Source organism: Triturus cristatus, chromosome 8 (genome assembly GCF_964204655.1).
Source record: "Triturus cristatus chromosome 8, aTriCri1.1, whole genome shotgun sequence".
NCBI lineage: Eukaryota > Metazoa > Chordata > Amphibia > Caudata > Salamandridae > Triturus > Triturus cristatus.
In genome coordinates, this window is record NC_140591.1 from 566,720,404 (window position 1) to 566,738,577 (window position 18,174).

Consider the following 18,174-nt stretch of genomic DNA (forward strand, 5'->3'; position numbering starts at 1 on the left):
AGACTCAGCCTTTAGACATGCGCCACTTACCATCAGACATAGACTCACGTGCAGAACGGAATTTGCGGTGTCCATGCTCGAATGTAACTGCAGGCTGCGTTACATCAGGAGCACTAAATTGTGCACCTGCGAATTCTCCAGCACCTCAGAGCGATAGTCAACAATGACCCAGCCTATCCCGTAGCCAGGCATGTTAAGGAGATGCATAATAACAATCTAGTACACCTCCGTTATTCAGTCATTGATTGCGTCCCACCACTGAGACGGGGTCGCAACAGGGAGAAGCTTTTGAGGCAATTGGAGAGTAGATATATTCTGCAATTTAACACCAAGGCGCCCGCTGGTCTCAACACCACGGAGGATCTGCACCATTTCCTGTAACATAGCATTGCATTCACACCCTTAGTGATCATACCATCGCATTGTAACTGTATATTAATGTTATCACTTGTATATATTTCACTGTTTATATCAGGCTTTACCTGTGCACTCTCAATATTCACATACAGTTGGGTTTCCTGTCATCAGGCTAAGTGCAACCACGAAGAGAATACCCAGTATTCATACTGTCATTTTGGTTGTCTATAGTTGGTCTTTAAGCATAGGCACTACAGGCTTGTAACCAATGCTGCGGCAGGAATGGCAACACATGTATTTAGACCATGTTTGCATATGACTATGAATTAGAATGTCACTTTTTCACAATACGCTATGCTATACACCCATTGCTTCATTGCAAGGGATACATTGAACAAGCACTGGCAGACTCTAGAATATTTCCTGTGCTTTCACACATTTTTTATTAGTACATTCTATGCATTTTTATGTCACTCAAATGCTCTTGAGGAGGTACAAACACCACACTTTTTTGGCCTATATGTGCACTCACGCCTTCCTCAACATGTATATACACACCTATGTGCACATTTCACCCTGACTCACACTTTCAACTTTTGTTGTATTAAGTGGCAGCTTTGTTTTGCATTTATGCAGTTATTTAGTTTGTTTGCATTTTTACTGTACCGGGGCTAGACGCGCACATCTTATTACTAGACTTTGCTCACATGCAGAGCTTTCACTTTGTGCTTCATGAGATGCGCCGAGAGCAGGGAGTCACGGACACACACACTGTTATGCTAGGTCTCGCGTTTCTAGTTGTGAGCAATTGGTAACACTAACATGATTGCTTACGAGGGACATGCTTTCCGTTTTAATGTGTACTTACACGAGCGGTTGGCTGCATCTGGGAACGCCATATGCTCTTGTACCAGCTTCCACGATGCACGTGCGAGAGGACTGAGGCAATCACCAGCTTCAGCAGTTAGTTGACAGATTTATAGTATGTTTACACTGGTGTTACTAACTGTAGTAAAACATGATGTTGCTGGAGCGGGTAGTTCAAAATTTTGTATACCCCCCTCATTCTGCATGTTTATATTAATCTGAATAATTAACTAATAGTAATCTTATTAATTGGTTTGCAGTGAAATGCTTATCAATCATATTAACAAAGAATTACACGTGGGAATTGCACTTTGCATGGCTATACTAATTGTAAACTATCTTGAGTACGCATACTAATAGTAGAAAAATTAGAATATTGCATGTTATAAGTTGCTTTGGTGATGTATTTGTGATTTGTGCTTTATTAAGTGAGCATAAACCGCTCTGAGTGTTGCTTCTGCTCGATAAATACACACACATATGGGTATTAGCAAGGGGATAACATTTTATTAACCATTTCTATGTTTTAATTACGTTTTTGTGTTTCTTTTGCTTAAGTTGACCATTTCCGCCTAGACAAGATGGGTGAATGAGATGTTGAACGTGACTGCCCTGACAACACGAGGTTCTGGGTGAAGTGCACATGCGTCACTGCCAGCAGCAGTGGCCTGGACCTGACCCCGGGTGAACATGTACCCTTCAAGGTCTCTCCGGGAACGTCGCCAGTACCAAAGACAATGACCGATTTAAAAACTGGAACCAGCAAGTGCGATGAGTTCATCACACGAATACCCTGAGAACTTCACCTCACGACCCCAAGTCGACCAATCAGGACTTTCTAAACCCCGATCTTGATACTTTATGACATTATTTTCATTATAAAAGTAGGTAGGGAATTGAACTAAAGAAACACGCTCTTCTTTGATGAACTCGATTTCCTGACGTTATGCTGACGGAGAGGACGGTGACACTGCTGGACAGTTGTTATCCTGAATCTTTGAGAGACTGAATTGCAGCCTAACTTTGCTGAATAAAGATTTTGACCTGACCTGACTGACTTAGAGGACAACTTTCAGCCAGAATAGGTAAATATGATGCTCTGAAATGCTGATGATGATTTCTAATGATTCTTGCAATATTTCTTAGATAAAGAATATTTGATTAATTGACAAATGTGTTGTGTCGATTATTTGAAGAAGAGAATTAAGATAAAGAAGTAGAGTGTAGATAGATTAGTTTAATCACTAAAATCAAAGATAACAACTAAATGATTCATCTCCTTATGAGAGGAATATCCTAGGGTTGAAGTCAATGTATTTAGGGTAAGGTAAAGGTACTCCTTTCATGTCAGCGTTTGGAAGCTTATTTCCCTAGGAAAACAGATCAAGTGTAAGTATTGGTGTTATGGGCCCCACCAATGAATGTGTATGAGGGAATTTACTGTTGAGGATTTTGGTCTGTGACGAAAGGGGATTTTGATGTTCCACGCTGCAACAGTTCCTCTGGTAGCAGTATGATGGTTTTTATTGTTTTGGTTTGATGATTATTGCTTGTAATTAGCTTATTGATTATTGGTTATTGATATTGGTCTATGTACTAACACTCAATGTTGAGTTGTGTTGAGTTTTACGTTGTTTGCACAGTTCTGGGATGTAGGAAGTTGGAAGTTTGTTACGGTTCCGTAGTAGAGCAGAGGTAAGCGCTGTTCTCGGGAAAGGCAGAACTGTTGTTATCCTGTAGGTACACAGGAGAAACGTGTGATGATTGAAGTTGCACGACGCATTGTCTGGGTTCGATTCGGTGACATCGTCGTGTGTTGCCATTAGAGACATTTTCTGTGTGAGAGAAGAGTGTATGATAGCAAAGTTTACCTGTGAAATTTTGGTCTTAGGTAGCAGGGATCCAAATGGCATTCCGATAACGCTTATCACTGGAAAGGTAATAGGTACTCTCTGAGCTTGTTAGAAGGACAAAGGAGAGGGAAGCGCTGATTTGTTAACGTATGTCATAATTCTGTTGTAGAACAGACTGTTTGCTGTTCTCGGGAAAGACAGGATTCTGTGTGTATGTGCTACTTTTTCTTGTGTGAACGTGTAAATTGTGAAACTCTAGTTTTATTTCTCAGGAGCATTGGGTCTCCAACTCTGTGTCTTACTTCTGGAGAAACGGTTAGCTAATGCTTGTCAGGAGGGTGAAGTAGAGGGATGTGCTACTTTATCAACGGAAGTAACAATTCCGTAGTAGGGCAGAGGTAAGCGCTGCTCTCGGGAAAAACGGAATTCTCATGAGAAAGGTCTATTGCTATTCTTTGGTTAGCGAAGCGGACAATGGTGGCGTTTTTATGTTGTTTTTATGTTGTTACTAACAGAATTGTAGAATTTGAAACAAAACTTACTGAGAGGATTTTGTGAAGGAGGGGTAGACAGGAGCAGGAGCTGCGGCAGCGGCTGCTGATGTCAGAACGACCGCACTGGGATTGGACAGTCGGTAAGAAACGTAAAACGCTCCAGATTGGTGCGTTAGTGTACGCCGCGCTAGGAGTGGAGAAATACAGGGTGACGTAAATGCTTCCGATTGAGTCGCGCTGGGATTGAGGAATTGTAAAAGTGACCTAAACGATCCGGATTGGTGCGTTAGTGTGAGTCGCGTTACGATTGGACAGAAAAGCGGTACAGTTGTAAAGGAGACTAGTGAGACACGAAAGTAGGGAAAATGTATTACGATCCACCAGAAAAGGAGAAAAAGTCATGGTTTGGTAGAATTAAGAAGTTGTTTAAGAAGGATAAACTGATCATAACTAGGGAGGGACAGTTACTTCCTCCACCGAAAACCCCTGCATCCTTTATGGTTGCAAAATATGGATATCACACTTGTATTTGGTTAGATAACTGGGTCAAATATATCGAGAAGGACGGAGTGTTGGCTTTTCCGGAACATGGTTCATTTAATTTGGCTGTTTTGAGAAATTTGAGAGAGAAAATGATGAATTTAGAACCGAGACCTAGACCAACTCAATTTGAGGCTTTGACAGAGTGGGAAGACGAGATGCATGACCGAGAAAGACAGAGAAATGGTAGAGGATATAGGTACTTGTTTTGGCAGATCATACGGACATGAGACACATGATGATCGAATGAGAAGGTGGCGGAATACGAGTATGACTGAGGGTTTGTTTCCCGTAAGAACTGCAGAAGAGAATGAAGGACGAAAGTGTGTAGAAAATAGGCATAATGTGAAATCGAGAGGGTATGGAATGAATGAGTCAGAGGATGATGTTCTTGATGATATGTTTTATAAGAATCCACCTCCATATCAACCAGAACCGGAAATACTAACCCCAAGTACCCCCATGAAAGAAACAGTACAAATCATAAAATCGGAACCAGAGTTCCAAGATTTGGGAAGAACCAATTCCATTAGAGAGGTAGAGAAGAAGTCCGGAGGAAAATTAGATGGAGAAAATTCAGCAGAACTAGCAAAAACGACCCTAAAATTAACCGAGAAAATAAGAGAGTTGACTAAGAATCTGGAAACGGTAACCGTTCCAGTAACAATAGGTCCAGTAATGCCCATTTTCGATAATCAGAAAGATAGCGAACATTGTTTGATGGTCCCTTATAAAAGTAACAGACCGGTCGAACAACCAAGAATGAGTCAGAGTGAGAATCCATGGAGACAGACTATGAGTATGATTGAACCGAACTTTTCAAATAACCCGTTTTTAGGTCAAAATTATGCAGAAAAGCGTATGACAATGATAGAGACAATGTCAGAAACTCAAAAAGATTTTGGACAAGGAAATGTAGAAAAGCCAGTAGGACCATCAACAGAGGAGTTGAGTGAATGGTTGAGAAGCTTGCAAAAGAAAGACAAAGAATCCCAGTCAATAGATGTAGCCAAATTACGAATGGTACTGGAAGAATTAATAGTAGGAACTATCCTGATGAGTTATTATTTCTGTGCAAAAGCGTAACATGGAGAGCAAAAGGTCTTCATGAAAGATTAGAAGAAGTGGCAAATGAAATGGGTATTGATATTGAAAAGGTAAAAGCCCTACAGAAACCCTATTGAGTAGATTTCACCGAAAAAGACATTGAAAACATGAATACCACAGGACGAATAGGTCAGATTAAAGAAATAATTATGTTTTGAGAAAATGGGGAGATGTGGACAAATGGAAAAGCAGATGGTATCGTAAACGAGATGAAATTTCAGATAAAACGTTTTCAGCCTACTCTGTGAGAGAAAAAGAGAAGGTTGTGACAGAATGCCCTATGAGAGAGATTCCAGGAGGAGGATATGTACATGTCCCATGGACTAGACAGGATATTTTGTCATTTACAAATGACTTCCCTCGACTGCGTGAAAATTGCTTCGTGATCTTACCAGAATTTTTCCTTTTAGCCACATTATCTTGTTCATTCAATACTTGTGGTTGATGTTTCTTCAAATAATCCTCCTGTCTCTGTTCTTTTCTTTTTCTGGCATAATTTCTCGATTTTAACGTTGAAAAACAGTATCTGCAAAAAAGAATCACAAATAAATGTATATTAATAACTTTCAAATTTACAGTATTCCATTACTGTACAAACACATTTTATATAAAAACAGACTAAGAAACTATAGCCCTGAACCACAAGTGTGACGATGATTAAAACACTACATACATAGTGCATACTACTTTGAAGCAGTTCATGCCCTAAAGCCTACATCACTAAAAGACTACATGCTAAGTGACTGAATGATTACACTACTAAAAGGAGACACACTGGGTGAGTACCAGGGTGTTTGCTAGAAGTATATGAATACTAACAGGGGAATTGAAGGTGCGAAAGACAACTGTGTAGCTGATTAGAGAACTGAATGCATACTGGATACGCATTTAAAATAGTCCATGTGCTAAGACCCGGCTCACTGCATGAGTACTTCGGTACTGACTGAATGATTAGACTACAGCAAGGAGACTGCCTGGATGAATTTATAAGTGGTTGAGTTTTCGCACAAGGATTGGATTAGTACTTGGTACTGAATGGGTCACTAGAAGAGTGCAAAAGGAGTGACAGGATGTTTGCTGGGCTATATGGATACTGACTAGGGAATTTAAAGTGTAAAAGACATTTCTGTAGGTGGTTAGAAAACTGCATGCATAGTGCATAGGGGTTTGAAGCAGTCCATGTGCAAAGGCCTGGCTCAGTACATGAATACTTAGACAGTGACTGAATCATCACAGTACTGTAAACAGAGTGTCTTAGTGAATTTATAAATGTTTGCGTTTTGGCACAGTGAATGGATTACTACATGGTGATGAATGGGTCACTAGAAGACTACAAAGGGACTGACAGGTTGTTTCCTCGAAGTGTATGGATACTGACTAGGGAGTTGAAGGTGTGAAAACAACTGTGTAGGTGGTTAGAGAACTACATGCATACTGCATAGACATTTGAAGCAGTCTATTTGGTAATGAATGGTTCACAACATAAGTACTTAGAAACTGACTAAATCATCAGACTACTTCTAGGACAGTGCCTGGGTAAAAAATGTAAATTTTCAGCTCTGGTGCAGTGAAGACAATACTACATGGTACTGCACTTTAGTGTCAAATCATGACTCATTTTATCAACACATAAGCAAAGACTGGCTTCTAATGCACACAATCTACATATTTCACGACTACACTTTACTGTCAATACCTGACTCATTTAATGAAAGCATAAGCCACAACTGTCTTCTAATGCTACTAAAACTTGAGAACATGACATGTTTTAAAACAGTTATCTGTCAGCAAATACACAATGTTACCAAACGCTTCTCTCACAGTGGTTCCCAAATGTACACAGACTCACAGTGTGATTCTAGACAAGCACCACTATCCCTAGGAGTTTACCAAAACTCATTCACTACAGTGCAAGTGGTAAGGGAACTGCACACAATCTACATATTTCATGACTGCACTTTAGTGTCAATGCCTGACTCATTTAATCAACGCATGACTGGCTTCTAATACTACTAAAACTTGACAACATGACAGGATTTAAAATAGTTATCTGTCAGCAAATAAACAATGCTTCTCTCACATTGGTTTCCAAATGCACACAGACTCACAGTGTGATTCTAGACAACAACCACTATCCCTAGGAGTTTACCAAACCTTATTTACTACTATGGAAGTGGTAAGAGAACTGCACACAATGTGCATATTTCAAAAGTGCACTTTTGTATCATTGCCTGACTCATTTAATCAACGCATAAGCAAACACTGGCTTCTCATGCTACTAAAACTTGACAACATGACAGGTTTTAAAAGAGTTATCTGTCAGCAAATACAACATATTACTAAATGCTTCTCTCACAGTGGTTCCCAAATGCACACAGGCTCTCTGTGTGATTCTAGACAAACAACACTATCCCTTGCACTATACCAAAACACATTTCTTCATCTACAAGGAGTACTACATTTTACTGCAGAAACATAACTCATTTCACAAATTCATAAACAATGACTGGTTTCTAATTCTACCAAAATATAAAAACTGCATAGTTATCTGTCTACAAACACATTAAAAAAACAAATCCTTATCACAAAATGGTTTCTACATGCACACACACTGTCAATAAGATTGTAGAGAAAAAAAGTACTCCCTACACTTTAGCAGAAGAAATACATTAGTCTGATTAAAATAAAAATACTCTACATATATCCCCTCACAATTAAATAACTCACATTTCAAGATGTTTTGTAGATTAAGAAGTATATCAGTCACACACCAGATATCAGTCACACACCAGATTTTCTTATACAGAATCTCTGCACTGTGCACCTGTTAGCAGAACCAAAGAATGGCAAAGTTTCCCACTAATTTTCCACACATATACATGTAAACATCAAATCACATTCCCTCCCACATAAATTCAAAAGCAAACACACATTTCTATTGGTTAAACATTTCAACCCTTTCCAAAAGACATAAACTTCAACCCTTCCCCCAATCTGCCTTCTGCCCGTTACCATAGAAACAGGTCATGGAACACTGTACTGAGGACACAGGTCACCAGTTCAGCACACACAATGTTGCTAATAAAAACAGCAAGTGTGCTTGACTTCTCAACATATCAGCTTATCATATATAATGTTCCTTACAATCAGTTTTTGTTAACCAATAAGAATCATACGTTTAAAAACAGAAATATGCACCCTACCTTTCAGTGTAGAAGGTTGTCAAACAACCAATGATTTCTTGTCTTATTTCAAAATTGCATCTTAGCCACCATTTTAGAAGCATCTTACTTTCCAAACTGCCATTTCATTTACAGAGACCATCTGAGTGCATCCAGACCGCCTTACAAGATGCTTACAGTGTGGATTGTGGGACACTGCTACATCTTCTGGAGCCAAAGGTATGCAGAAAACAAAGGCATTCACAAAGACCTAGGTTTGCCAAATGTAGACATTAAATGGATTTGACAGAGAGGGTTAAAGTGGCACTAGATGATGCCATTGGTGAAATCCTTCATGCAAATCCAACACCCTGACCTCATAATAGTGCACTGTGGTGGCAATGACCTAGGCACTTTGACTGGGGTAGGTCTGGAAATGCTTATGAAGGACACCTTTGCAGAACTGATTTCACTTTTCCCTAAAACTGCCTTTGTGTACTCTAATATATGCCAAAGGCAGAAATGGAACTGGTCCGATCATTTTTGTCCACAGATTGAGAATGCTAGGAAATATGTGAATAAATCTGTTTCTGTTTTTCTCCGAGACTACAGACTGGGGTCCATTTACAATAACAATCTGCGCTTTCATATGCAAGAGATGTATAGGAGAGATGGAGTACACTTTACTGATGAAGGAAACAGAGTCTTCCTCAACAATTTTAGACTCTGCATAGTACTTACTAATAAGTACCAAAAACTCTCAATGAACACAATGGCTCTTTTTAGAGCCACTCAAGAACAAAACACTTAAGCTTAATCTTTATCTCAATTTTTTCCCTTGGATCCGCGAACCCACCGTGTGAGGATCCGTGCATCCAACGCGATAGGATGCGCGCACCGTGCGCGCATTTCTCCGTTTTCTTTTTTTTACAAAAAGGGGGGCCCCAGGGGGTCCTTCTGGGACCACCTAAGCACCTCTAGAGGGTCAGAGTATTTCCACTCGGCCCCCTTTATATGTTTTACACACTTATTCCCCTTGCTTCTTTAGCCTCGCTTCTACCGAGGCAGAAAATGGCCGCCAACAGTTCCTGGTTTCGAATGTAGAGAGACACTCGACAGCCAATTAGCATTCAGCGCGCGATCGGGAGGGTGCGCGCTCGGTTCGGGGAGGGTGCGCTTACGGTGCGGGTATGGTCCGCGGATCCTCCCCGACCATAGATATCACTAACTTTTTTACCTTACTTTTCTCAGTAACTACTGAACAGATTCACACCATATATGCAAAAGGCACGAGTCTAAACTGAGGACTACCTCTTCGCCAAATTTGGTGTCATTCCATTCAGCGGTTCGGGCTGTAGCTGCGACAAAAGATCCTATGGGAAATTGCATGGGGAAAACGTGTTTTGGGACCCCCCTTCTTTCTCGGCCCCCGCTTGATTGATCACCACGAAACTTTCAGGGTAGGAGCGGCGCAGAGCTGGCCAAAAGTTTGGAAATTTCGCGAGAATTCGTCAGCTGGCGCCAAAGATATTCCCAATAGAATGTTGCGGATTTCCTATGGAAAATAGGTCCTAACTATAACTATCTACTGGCGACCGCCAGTAGATAATATATATATATATATATATATATATGTATTCACTGAAAAAACCATAGGTTTCAGGAGCGATATAGTTAGCTGGACTTTTCACTCGTACAAAACCATAGAAATTCCCCCGTTATAGTTAGTTCAGCTAACTATAACTCACGCGCCCGCAATGCACTGCTGATGACATCACATATTACATCACTCATGACATGGTCAGTGACATCACTGATGACATCACTGATGACATCTCAAATGACATCACTGATGACATCACTGATGACATCATCCAGTGAATGTGTGTTTTTCTCAAAATTACATATGTTTTATATATGTATATCTCAAGGTCGATGGAAGAATAAATGGGTATATAAGTGTCTAAATGAATGATTTGTTTTTGAAAAATTGATTGTATAACTGACTGATTAAGTGTATCTCAGTGAATACATGGCTTAGTGAGTAATGTTTAAATATGTAAATATCTGTATCAGTCTCTCACTTTGTGTATAAGTGGCTGCATGGGTTGTTGAGTAGCTACATGAGTATCTATATAGGTTATTAGTTGGTTTTTTGAGTATCAGTATAAGTGTCTGATGTCTGTATGGTTCGGTGGGGGGTATTACGTAGTGCATATGTGCTTGAATGAGTGACTCACTGTTTGTATGTGTTGAAGACAGCATGTGTGCAGGACTGTATGGGTGGATGAGTGTGTGCATGGGTGTGTTACTGAGTGAATGACTGTCTCAATAGTGTCTCTATGAGTAACTACATATGTTTTAAACTAGTATATGTGACTATTGGTGTATATAAGTGAGTATATGGGAGAGTGAGAGATTGAAAGAGTTCCTGTATGAATAAGTATGTGTTTCTATAAGTGATTGTTAAAAAGACTAAGTATGAGTAAGTTTCTGTAGAAGTAAGTGTGGTGGTGTGTGTATAACTGTATATGCAGGTAAACGGATGTTTGATTCTTTATTAGCATGAGTGACTATGTGTGTGAGTAACTTTATGGATGAGTGGCGTTGTGTAACAGGATGTATAGGTGTATGAGTACATATGATGAGTGAGTTCATGTATGAGTGACTGTATAGGACTGTTGGTGAATGAGTGGATGTGGATCTTACAATTACTGAATAGGTTGTTGTAACTGGTATTGGTATGTCCATTGTTTTAAAAATTTTAATTTCTATTTTTAAATGTGTGTATCAAAGGTTATATTAGGGGGAGAGGAGGTCTGCCACTCTATCACAAGGATGATGTCATCAGTGATGTCACTGACCATGTCATGAGTGATGTAATATGTGACATCATCAGCAGTGCATTGCGGGCGCGCGAGTTATAGTTAGCTGAACTAACTATAACGGGGAAAATTCTATGGTTTTGTACGAGTGAAAAGTCCAGCTAACTATAACGCCCCTGAAACCTATGGTTTTTTCAGTGAATTTCAAAGGTTTTTTAAATGCTAATTTCTAACTATGCCTACAGAGATAGGACATGTGAAGAAAGAAGGAAAAACGCACAGAAAGAAAAAACAGAAATGCAGAAAGAAGCAACAGAAGTCCTCAAAGACGAAGAAAAGTGCAGGAAGAAGTATAACGTGCAGAAAGAACAAACAGAAGAGCAGAAACAAGCCTTGTTGCAAAATCATCCTGTACCCTCAACTTTTTCAGACGGATACTGGTGGTAACTGAGTCTGACTAACCAGTCCTAGAGCCAGTGCTATGTTAAAAGACACTCAGAATACAGTGAAAACACCTACATACACTAGGGCACACTATGTGTTGGGGTCCCCCTGTGATTAGCATGACCTCCTCTGTAAGCCCCTAGTATATAATAGGGCAGGGGATTAAAACTACCTCTTAAAACGCACCACAGGGCGTGTTTGAACACGTCACCTCATGCCCCATCCCCTCCCTTCCCCACTGTGTAAACACGCCCTGTAGCCGTTTTAAGTTGGGAGATTAAGTCCCCTTGAATCCTGAGGGTCCCTAGGGTCCAACGAGACCACTAGGTACCTCCAGTAAGCGCCACAGAGCTGCGTTGCAGAGAGGTGTAAAAAGTGGCACGGCCTGCACCACCTCTCTGCAACGAAGAGCAGTGGTGCTTACTGGAAGCACCTGGTGGGCTAGTTGGACCCCAGGGTCCCTCAGGATTGAAAGGGAATTATTTCCCCAACTTAAAAACGCGCCACAGGACCTGTGGGCGTTCTGAGTTGAGAGATTAAGTCCCCTTGAATTCTAAGGGTCCCTAGGGTCAAACTAGCCCACTAGGTACATCCAGTAAGCGCCACAGAGCTGCGTTGCATGGAGGTGTAAAAAGGGGCGTGGACTCAGAACACCTGTCTGCAACGCAGCTCCCTGGTGCATTCTGGAGATACCTGTTGGGCTAATTGGCCCTCAGGGACCCTCAGTATTGAAGGTGAATTAATTCCTCAACTTACAACTGGCCAGGGGAGCGCGTTTGCAGAGTGCTGCAAGGAGGGGGCGTGGCCTCCGGTGCAATGCTGGTCTTTTATTTATTTATTTTTAAGAAGGAGGGCTGTGTGGCCCCCTTTCTTTTTCTAATTTATTAGCCCTGGGGACCCCATTCCCCAGGGCATGCACCCTAATTTTTTTGGTTGAAAAAAATTATTTTGGCCCTCCCTAGGCCTTAATCGGCCCCGGGGACCCCAACCCCCAGGTCATGGCCTTTTTTAAAAAAATTTATTCTTTAGGAGGGGGGCTGTGTTGCCCCCCTCCTCAGGCCACTTATGGCCCCGGGGAACCCAGCCCCCGGGGCCGGCATTTGTTTTTTTGTTTTTTGTTTTTAAATATATTTATAGAAACACCTAGGACATGCTGGACAAACCGTATGTACCCATCACCATGACGATTTGCGTGATATTCATTAAAAGGTGACTATGCATACAATGAATCCACGTAGAATGTAAACACACCGCTAGTGAAGCTCTGACATGTCTGACACCCTAGCGTGCCTAATCCCGGCGCCCCCGCTGGTGGGTACTCTCCAAGTAGACACCCTTGTCGTTTATTTATACAAACATGGGTAGCTATTGACGGGCACATTTAATACACATGCACACCAAGCCATTCAAAGGGGATTCAACAAAAATTCGACCAAACTATGCAAGAAACCCCCTCACGGTTAATAAAACACACATCCACCGCCGGATGTGTAATACTTTTTATTTTACTCTCTGGAAAGAAGACAAACCTCAATTGAGAGTCACAGCGTGCTCCTGGCTGAGCCCAATGCTGTGGTACACCCACCAGTGCCCGCCGAGTGCCACACACCTCTGTGTTGTATTCCACCAGCTAGTGCGTATGCTATGACACTCTCTAGCCCATGTGCACTGTAACACCACCCCGTGAATATGTCATGCCACACTTGCCTTCGCACGGGTTATATTGCCCCATCTAACGTGCCTTCCTCGATGCCTATGTTATAAAGCACAGCGCTATGCCATACATATTACAATCTGGGATCCATATCTTTGTCACAGTGCATATGCAATGTTACACTACCCAGCACATATTTTATATTACAACTTTAGAGACTACTTAGGTTACACAACACTGCCCTGTGCATATTACACTCCAAGGCGCATATCACATAGCAAGCGCTAGTGCCTGTGCTATCTTGCGCTCTCCAATGAATCTGTCATTGCGCACAGTGCATTGCATATTATATTTCACGCCCCGGTTCATCTTATATCACACTTTTTGGTGCATAGTTTATACCATATACTATATCTAGTTTTCATTTTCAATCGTGCTCTCAGGACTATGTTCTATATAACACTGCGTCCACCTACCCTTTTCACAAGCATTACATTTTGTGATGGGGTGGAGGGTCAGGGGATGTTTATGCCAAGTGAGCCCGGAGTCACAGTCCCAAACGTCCTCTTCTTCCTGAATAAAAGTGAGATTATGCTGCATACTTGTTCATATTTTAAGTAGTTCGCACAGACACACATTTTAAAAACAATAAAGTTCCTAATACCCACCTTCTATGAACAGTTAGCTTGCTGCCCAATCCACCTCCTCCCTATCCTCTGTTGTCTGAATCCATAGACTAGCCTCCTCCCTCCTGCCATGCATGGTCTGATGTGCTGCCACTGCCCTGCATTTAGCATGATGTACCAGTCCACTCATCCTGCACTCCATTGCCCAGTTCTATGGCCCATCATTGACCTCCTGCTTAGCCTCTGTACTTTGCTTGCTGCCCCTATTCTCCTTCCCCCTGCCCTCCGATGTCTTTGTGCATGCCCCTGCTCCATCCTTTTTGACCACCATGTTCCATGGACCTGCCACTATTATCTACTCTGAGTGTTCTGTTGAGCTGCCACTCCCCTACCACCTGCCTAGCATTGTCAGATGACTGTAACCTGTCCCTGCCACCTCCACCCTGCCTGTCCACATGCCATGCCCCTATCCCCTTCCTCCTGTCCTCCATGGTCCATTTTACTGCCACACCCTTCTGCCCTCCCTGGTCTGTTGTGCTGCAACTGCTCCTCCTGCCTGCCCCACGCGGTCTGTTGTGAGGCCCCTCCCCTGAACTCTCTTGTCTGTTCCCAGGTCCTGACCCTCCCTTATATCCTCCATGGTCCTTTGTGCATGCCCCTGCACCCTCCTTCTTGCCCATCATAGCCATTGTGCTGCCACTAACCCTCCCGCTTGCCATGCATGGTCTTCTGTGCTGCCATGGCCCCTCCCACCTTCCCTGTGTGGTCAGCTAGCTACTCCTGACCCCCTCGCACCTTCCCTCCATGGTCTGTGTGTATGCCATCATAGTCTCACTGTTGCTCTCCATGGTGTGTCTTGTTTCTAGTGCCCATCCTGCCTGAACTCCATCGTCATCTTGCTGCTCCTGCCCTGCCCCCTTGCCCCCAGCCCTCTGTTTCCATGTGCAGACCCCTATTCCCTCCCTCCTGGCTTGTCGGTTCCATTGTAATGCCCCTGATCCGTCCCTCCTGCCCTTTATGGTCTGTTATGCTGCAGCTTTCTCTCCTGTCTGTCCATAATGGTCAGCTAGCTACCATTGCCTCTTTCCCCTCTGTTGTCTGTTGTCCATGTGCATGGTCCTGTCCCCTCCCTATTGCTTTCTATGGATTGTTGTGCTGCACTCCCATCCCGCATGCCCTGTGTGGTGTATTGTGCTGCTGCAAAACCTGATGCCTGCCCTGTAGGATCAGTTTGGTGCACCTCTCAATGTCCCTCCTGTCCTCTGTTATCCGAGTCCATGTCCCTACCCCAATTCCTCCTGCCTACCATGATCCAATGTGCCATACTTGCGAACATTTTGAACTTGGTAAGAGGGAGTATTTGAAATAAAACTGGGGTATTGATTTTCCCCTTTGAGTTACATTGAAAAAGAGAAGATTGTAGACAGGAAACAGATCAAGTAAAGCCCATTTGAGCTTAAAAACATTGGACGTTTCCTGGCTGAAACGGGTCTGTTGGCATGTATGGTTGTATGACCACTGCCTCTTCCTTCTGCCCACAATGGTCTATTATATTGCCAGAGCCTCTCTTGCCAGTCCTGTATTGTTGGTTTGTTGCCCCTGCCCCCCTTTCCACTGCCCTCCATAGTCTGTTGTGCTGCCACTGCCCGTCCTGCCTGCCTAGTGTGGTCAAATTGTTGCCTTTGCACTCTCCTACCTGCATTCAATTTTCAGAGTCCGTGCCCCTGGCCTCTGCCTCACAACAGTATCCCAATGAACAACTAGATTGCTAACATTCTATATTTATTACAAAAGTGTGGAATGCCTGACGTCATCTTTATGTAATCAAAACTGTAATGCCTAGAGCATTTCCTTTAGAAATTACATATATGAGAGGGTCTTATTTGCATCAAAATTATGGTTAGTGCTCTAAAAAACTAAAATGAGGACATATTTTCTGAGTTTTCAAATAGCGACAAAGAACTTTTAAATTATTTGTAATCTTAGTTTTTTTATCCAGTTGACCACTTGATTAAATGTTGCATCCAAGGGGAGAGGGTGTGGTGTTACTTCCAGAGCAGCAGACTTTGCAACTGGGGAACCAGGTTGGAGTTTCTGCTTCAGCTCAACATTCTGGGATTCTGGTCAAATCACTTAATCTCCCCATGTCTACAACCAAAATGAATTTGATCTTGTGTGATGTAACCAATGTTCATGTAAAGCACTCCAATACCTGACAAGTCTGCACTACATAAAACTGCAAATACACAAAAAATAGGTGTTTTGCACACTTCTGTCATTGGGCTACATTTGGGCTACATCTGGGTGATATTTGGGCTACATTTGGGCTCTTTTGTCTCTGGTGGCCATTTTCGGAGATTTATTTGTTATGAAGTTTCCTAATTTCCTCATTTACTGCAGTCTCCTCAGTAGGAAATGCTTTCAGTTTTTAACTTTGATTCCATCAAGAAGGTATTCAGATATGTCACACATTTGCCATAAATTCTGAATGTTAGCACTCTAGTTGCTCATTAGATCACTGTAGTAAAGCTACTGCTCACCAGGCAAGTCTGCTGCTGGTATTAAAAGTGCATGTTTCAGTCTGCATGTCAGAATGTTTTTATGAAATAAAAGAGGATTTCAGAAGTCAAAATGTGCCCTAGTTTTTCTTTCTGCAGCACTAGTCATAAATTTTATGGCAAAATGAACCCCCTCATGTTGTTCCTTTGTAAATTAAATGTTTTAAGTGTTACCACTTTATTCCAATCAAGATGGCTTCAGGTGTGCCATACTTTTGTCATAAGTAAGACTGTTAGCGCTCTAGTTGTTCTTAAGAACACTCTGGGACATTCTGTCATTGGGCTATACTTGGGCTACATCTGGGTGATATTTGTGCTACATTTGGGCTCTTTTGTCTCTGGTGGCCATCTTGGGAGATTTATTTGTTATGAAGTTTCCTAATTTCCTCATTTACTGCAGTCTCCTCAGTAGGAAATACTTTCAGTTTTTTACTTTGATTCCATCAAGAAGGCATTCAGATGTGCCACACATTTTCCATAAATTCTGAATGTTAGCACTCTAGTTGCTCATTAGATCACTGTAGTAAAGCTACTGCTCACCAGGCAAGTCTGCTGCTGGTATTCAAAGTGCATGTTTCAGTCTGCATGTCAGAATGTTTTTATGAACTAAAAGAGGATTTCAGAACTCAAAATGTGCCCTAGTTTTTCTTTCTGCAGCACTAATCATAATTTATATGGCAACATGAACCCCCTCATGTTGTTCCTTTGTAAATTAAATGTTTTAAGTGTTACCACTTTATTCCAATCAAGCTGGCTTCAGGTGTGCCATACTTTTGTCATAAGTAAGACTGTTAGCGCTCTAGTTGTTCTTTAGAGCACTCTGGGAAGCTGCAGTAGAACACAAAGGAATCAACTGACAGGCTCTGCCCTTGTTGGATGTACATGTTTTACTGAGAATGTCAGACTTCATTCTTACATGACTGAGAAAGATAATGTGAATTTACAGAAAATATGCTCTCAGTTTAGCTTATAGATCACCTTCCAAACCTCTGTGGGAAAAGTATGAGAAAATAGTTTTCTCTCAAACATGGTTCGTGATATCACAGTAGAAGGCTTTTTCACATGGTAAAATCACCTTAGAACCCACCACAATTCCTAAAATGAGTATGGTACCATCAACAAATGATTTATAAAGTAACTAAAGTCTTAAAACCTTCTATTAACTGCAATGCTTTCTAATGAGGTGCTATCATGTATATTGGTCCCAAGATGGCTGCCAACACTTCTTGGATGAAGTACTGACAGCCAATCAGATCTCACGATGAGATATGTGGTTAGGCTCCGCCCAGATATGTATGTGATTTTACTTTTGATTTTCTCATGAACTACTGAACAGATTGACACTATATATATGCAAAAGGCACATGCCTGACCTGAGGACTACCTCGGACTAAAGGTCCCTATGGAAAATTGCATGGGGAAAACGCGTTTTGGGAACCCCTGTTTTTCTCAGTCCCCGCTTGACGAATCCCCCCGAGACTTTCAGGGTAGGAGCGGAGCGGAGCGCCCCACCTATTTTGAAATTTTCTCGAGGATTCGTCAACCGGCGCCAAAGTTATTCCAAATAGAATGTTGCGGATTTCCCATGGAAACACGGTCCTAACTATAACTATCTACTGGCGACCGCCAGTAGATAATATATATATATACATATATATATAATATGCATATATATATATACACATATA